Genomic DNA, 6,277 nt, shown 5'->3' with positions numbered 1-6,277 from the left:
CTCTCTCTCTCTCTCTCTCTCTCTCTCTCTCTCTCTCTCTCTCTCTCCTCTATTCCTATCTCCTTTTTTACCTTTTAACCCTTCTCCCACTTTTCTGCTTTGTTATCTTCTTTGTTTTTTTCGTCCCCGTGTCCATTACATCTGAAACAAATTCAAAGCAAATTCTAATAAAGATTAATTTATATATCCAGTGGAGCATTAAGGCCAGCCATAATGCTCTGCTTGTGAAAGTAAATCTGTTGGGCATCACTTTGACACTCAGACAATAATTCTGAGTGTCACGATGCCGGACAGGACAAGAGGAAAAAAAAAAATGTGTCAGTTCATGGGATGTTAGGACAGAAGACATGTCTCCAAATGTCTCGACACTCGGGTCCATATTTTAAAAATGGTGTCAGAAAGTTAAAATATTGTTCACTATTGACCCATTACAAGGTTGAATGGACAGTATTTTAACTAGAGTTGAAGACAAACTGGAGTTGAAATGATCAGAGTCTGTTCCTTTGTTTGGTCTAACGCTCCTTTTTTCATCTAGACAACTTTTACCTAAATATTTTAATTGCCGTTAAAATGACATTGGTTTTGCTTTGTGTTAAATAAAAACTTTCAAAATTATAATCATTCCTTTTTTTTTATTTTGCTCAATGACATTTAACTCTGCAGGTCATCCCTGAAGTTCTGCTGCACAAAATCACAAGTCCAAGTGTGAACTGTGTCACAGAGTAAACACAATAAAAACATGTATTATCTGCAGCATCGTTCATTAAAACAACACTATTAATGTATTACAGAAAATATACATACAGTAGGCACACTTAAAGATATGTAGACTATTACATTAGGTAATTCAGCAAGTACTTTTACTTAAGTACATTTTTGTCTTTTTATTTGTACTTTTACTTAAGTACAGTGTTTGAGTACTTCCTCCACCACTGGCTAGCATCGATATGATCCAACACAGTGGTATACCACAGTTTGTATCACATGTTGGTGTAAATTCTCAGTTATCCAGGACATGACAAATCTCAAATGTTTTAAAAAAGATGAAGCAACAGGACTTCTGTTCTGTAGCTGAGGACAATCAGACTTTAAAGCTTGAAACAGAACGATGATAGTATCAAAAATATCAATATTTGAATCGATCTGCACACCCTAACCCCATTGACATAAAAAACAGATATAATGTGGCAGGACTGATCAGGCTGAGGTCACTTTGAAAAACATGAGGATGTATCCAATTTAATACGTCATGTAAAAGCAACCTGGGTAGGATTAGCAAAAAATGGATTTATAATATTCTTACTGTAATTAAAAAAACCAACTAATCTGTCATGTATGGCCAGCAAAACTAGATTTGGGCTGCTTTTGCCTGCAGTCTGAACGCAGCCTATGTTTTCCTGTAATAGACATATGACCTGACCCGGGTGTCTCACAATGGACACAGGCAGCAGCTTTCCATAGCATGAATAGAAAATCAGGGGAAGATAATGGATGAATAGATGAGCGTACAGTATGCTGTCATTGGCAACAAACATGAAAGTATTTCTTTATTTTTTTACAGAAAGACTGCAAGGTTTTTATATGTATGAATGACTTACTGGAAAGGTTTTGATAATTTTACTAAATCATTAAATATTTTGAACAGAAACACAGATTTCTTATTTTGCCGTTGTTTTTATATTCATGTTGGATATTTTTCTGTTCATTTGTTGAAATTTAATTAATCCACCTTATAAGGCATTTTAAATGAAGCTGTCAACATGGAGCTCTAAAACATTTAAATGGAATAATTAAAAATAATGACTGAATAATCTGGATTAGTTTGAACAAGCAGCTCCAGATTGCGCATGATGCTATTTTAAAATTTGACCAAAACGGCTTCCATTACTTTTCACCATGAGGCAATTTGACACGGCAGGCGGCGGGCGATATGCATTAATTCAAGGAACGCGAAGCCTTTAATGCTGCTTTATGCAACACTATGACGTTTAAAATGTAAAATTCCGACATTTTATTATCCCCTCTGTCAGGTCTGCTGAGCCCAGTATTGAAGCTCACATGCACGACGTTTGCAGCCAGCAGCTCCTTTAAAAGCTGCCTGCAGACGGAGGAACCCTGAAGGATCTTTACCTACCAGCAGCTTCCAGCACAGCAGCCAAAATGAAATCATCTCCAGGAGCGCGCATTCCTCTCCCCCTGTCCCTGAAGGCAACGCGAGCAGACGGATGTAGTTTGGTGCGAGACACGCGCCTGCAGGTTGACGTCCGCGGCGCGTTCGTGTGAGAGGAAGAGAGACGGTGTATCGAGCGGTACCAGAAGAACTGGAGCAGAAGAGATGAATCTGTATTGGCAGCTTTACTGTATCACCCTCTGAGGGTGTCACTCACTCCCACCCTGCGTCCCACAGTCTAAATATAGATTAAATCCACGCATGGCAACACATTATCTCGGTCTGTAGAAATATAAGTAAAAGACGTCACATACTCTCATAAATAATATTTGCCATTCTGTTTTTAAGTGTGTGATATGCACATTTGTTCACCGTTTTATTTTTGAGTTTTTCCTGTAAAATAGAAAATAATGTTAGAAAGGGCAGAAAATGTGTGGCCTTGTCACATTTAAATAACTATAGTAATCGTTATTGGCGCGTTGTTTTGTACTATTAGTGCTTAATGCATTTCTCAGTTTAATGTATTTCTTAGTTCATATCTTGGATCTTATGACAGTTTTTCTTTACAATTTGTATTTTGTTAGCTGTAACTGGGACCCTGTGTACAAAGTTTCATGTACCACATGTGATGTGAATAACAATAATGGACCTTGAATTCTTGAATTACCCTCAGGGGTTGAAAAAGTTTGGAAACGGGAAATCAGGTATAGGCCTAAGCGAAAATAAATTTACTTTGTAGGGAACAGGAATGGGGCAGCACGGTGGTGCAGTTGGTAGAGCTGCCGCCTCTCAGCGAGCAGGTCACCCAGGTTCAAATCCCAGCCGGGACCACTCTGGGTGGAGTTTTCATCTTCTCTCTGTGCATATGTGGGTTTTCTCCAGGTACTCTACCTGGTTTCCTCCCACAGATCAAAAACATGCATGTTAGGCTGATTGGTAACTAAATTATCTTACATCCTATTACTGTTTTTCTTTTACATCTTATACTTTTGTTTGATGTATCTGGGACCCTGTGTACACAATTTTGATCCACCTCATGTATCACATGTGCGTATGACAAATAAAGAAATTTTGACTTTGATGTTAGGCTGATTGGTAACTCTAAATTGTCCCTAGGTGTGAGAGAGAGAGTGAATGGTTGTCTCTATGTGTCTCTGTGATGGACTGGAGACCTGTCCAGGGTGTCCCCCACCTCTCACACGGCGATGGCTGGACATGGGTACCAGTGACCCCCGCTACCCAAAAAGGAAGAAATGGGTAAAAGATAAAGGATGGATGAAGAGAACAGGAAGTGGCACATTGTACGCTCTGCAGGAAGCAAAAGAGTTGCGATTTTTTTTACAGAAGTCAAATATTAACAATAAAGCTACGCAGGTTTCTGGAGGACACAAGATTTCAAAGTAGTATTGTTATTACAGGAAAGGCTCTAAAATGGTTTCAATCATATTTATCTAATAGCTTCCAGATTTTTCATGGTAATAACAAATCTTCATACACCAGAATTCATCAAGGAGTTCCACTGAGTTCAATGCTTGGACCAATACTCTTCACCTTAAATCTGCTTTCATTCAGTGGTGCTTCCAGAAATGCTTCAAAGGGGGGGGGGGGCATGTAGGGGCCACTGAAAATCCTGGGGTGGCACACCAAAACCCAACGCTAGAACAGAATTTCAAGTGACGTGTTACGTTGTTGAATACAAGTAATTTTAAAGAGACAATTCAGGACTTAGGGTCAGTCACCATCTGATATACAGAACTTCTGATTTTAATTGATTTATTTTTCATAAATTGATAATACTTGCTGAGAAAAAAAACAGCCACTATTTCAAAAAGTAGAAATTGCACAAATACCAAAAGTCATAGTAGAAATGCTTATTATTGTGTGAATGCTTTAAACAGCTACATGGTTTAAAAAAAATCTGTGTTACTAATGTCCAGATTAAAAACAGAAAAAAACAGGACAAATCCAACTTTAATGTGTGTGCCTACATTCCTGGGACCATTTACAAATGGACGTAAATTAAAAAGCATCCGTGTCTTGCACCAAATCCTCATTGTTAAGAACCTGGTTGCACTGTGATGTAACATCAACCAAGAAGTCAGAAAATTCACTTCAAAAGTCCTTTTTGTATTTTGGTGGGCAGGAAATTACCAAGTAGAGAAAAATGACCTAACATTGATATGTTTTGTTCAAAGTTAGAATATAAGGCTGAAGTGGATAACTGTTTACAGTCAATGTTCAATTTAAAGATTGTTGCTAAATCTCTACCACAACCTGAGGACAGCAGAGAAATAATGCACAACAGCCACACAGCAACAGTGCAGACTAAACACTATCTTCAGGTTTCAGTGAAACCAGACCAAAACCCAGAAACCAGAACATGAGGTAAAAAAAAAATGTTAGGAATGAAATTGCCTGATCTGATCCACCAACAGGTGCCAGCCAGGAGTCATCAATGTCCTGAGAGCACCACGATGCAAAGTGGTGGGGAACCAACCCATGTGGTGCAAGGAACACCTTGGGAAAATGAGCTCAACAAGCCTTTAGCATCATAAGTTGTCCACACATTTCTGAACCAGTTTCAATCAGTGTTGGCAATTGATCTAACTTGCATCAACTACAAGCTCAATTTGAACTCGATAAGCACCATGACCACCACCATGTGTAGTTAGCTACTCTGCTGTGGAAAAAAAAAAAAAGAGCATATTTGCACTACCACAACATGCCTTTTTATCTTTTCCTCCAGTGAAATAAAAAGTAGCTGTATACACTAATACATGTACATATTGTTTATTTTATCCTCTAAGTTTATATGTCTGTACGCTGTGAGCACTTAGAACCAAAGTCAAACCAAAATGTATTTATTTTTTATTTAACCAGGCAAATCCCATTGAAATCACAGATCTCTTTTGCAAGGGAGGCCTGGGCCTAAAGGCAGCCTAACATGCATGCTTTGTCTATGGGAGAAAACTGGAGTACCAGGAGAAAACCCACGCAAGCACGAGAAGAACATACACACTCCACAAAGAAAGACCCCAGGTCCAACCGGGGATTGAACCCAGGACCTACTTGCTGTGAGGCAACAGTGCAAACCACTGATCCATTGTGCTGCCATATTTGACATATTATTTACTGCAGCAGAATTTTGTTTTGACCTGACTAATCCAATGGACAGCAAACAAAACCTGAAAATGAAATGTTTTAAATAATTAATAAACTAATGGGATATAATACTCAATGCCACATTCAATAAAATACTGGTTCTGATTTGATGGGAAAATACTGGGCTCTTGGGCTAAATTTTGTTATTTACCAATTTATTTATGGTCTTGTGCCATGCTGGTAGTATCTAAGCATGCCCATACAACTCCTAGCAAAATGGATGGACGGACGGACACACAAAATGTCAGTTCATTGTTCCTACTTGTAGAAAATGAAACAATTGTCTGTCCCAGAAAATATTTCTGAAGTAGTCGTTAACAGTCATGATGATCAGTTACTGAATAAAAAATTAAAAAATGAATGTGCTTATGGTAATTAGTTTGAATTTAATATATATATTGTTTTATCTTTGATTAAAACTGCTTTCAAGAGAGAAAGGAATCACAATGTTGGTAAGAACTTGCAGTATCGTTAAAAATTAGATCTGCGAAAACATCTAAACTGCCTGTTGGTTATATGAAAACTTTCACGTAAAGAGAACCCCAAAGAGAAAGGCTTCAACAATTTCCTGTGGGATAAATAAAGTTTTACCTTATCTTACCTGTTCTGATAGCTGCTCCAGTGAAGTTGTGACTTCCTGTGATTTATTAACGATGACGGCAACAGCTTGCTCTGGATTTAGTACATGGACAACCCTGTCTCCCCTCTCCTTTTTATTTTTCCCTTCTTTTCCATTTATATCCCCCACTCTCTCCCCTTCCTCTCATGCACAAATCTCAGTGCCTGCGGGGTGCATATTGAGTGTGTGGGCAGCAACCAATCAGAAAACAGCAGCTTTGATGCCATTTGCACACACATGTAAAGCTTAATACACACACACACATCAACACACTTATTATGGAATAAGGCAGGCCTACACACACACACACACACACACACACACAC

The 6,277-nt window shown here is 38.4% G+C and overlaps 1 protein-coding gene across 1 annotated transcript in view; it reads right to left on the bottom strand.

Annotated features, from left to right (window-relative positions):
- The window catches only part of LOC119414963, an 80,444-nt gene extending 74,465 nt beyond the window's left edge, over positions 1-5,979 (bottom strand). The window contains exon 1 of the mRNA XM_037682081.1: positions 5,934-5,979. The gene's annotated coding sequence lies outside the window, so the exon portion shown is untranslated. The remainder of the gene's footprint in view (positions 1-5,933) is intronic.
- Positions 5,980-6,277: the final 298 nt, after the last annotated feature.

The sequence above is a fragment of the Nematolebias whitei genome, chromosome 9 (genome assembly GCF_014905685.2).
Source record: "Nematolebias whitei isolate Nwh7 chromosome 9, NemWhi1, whole genome shotgun sequence".
NCBI classification, from domain to species: domain Eukaryota; kingdom Metazoa; phylum Chordata; class Actinopteri; order Cyprinodontiformes; family Rivulidae; genus Nematolebias; species Nematolebias whitei.
Note: the sequence above shows the minus strand (reverse complement) of the source record. Positions and strands in the feature narration are given on the sequence as shown.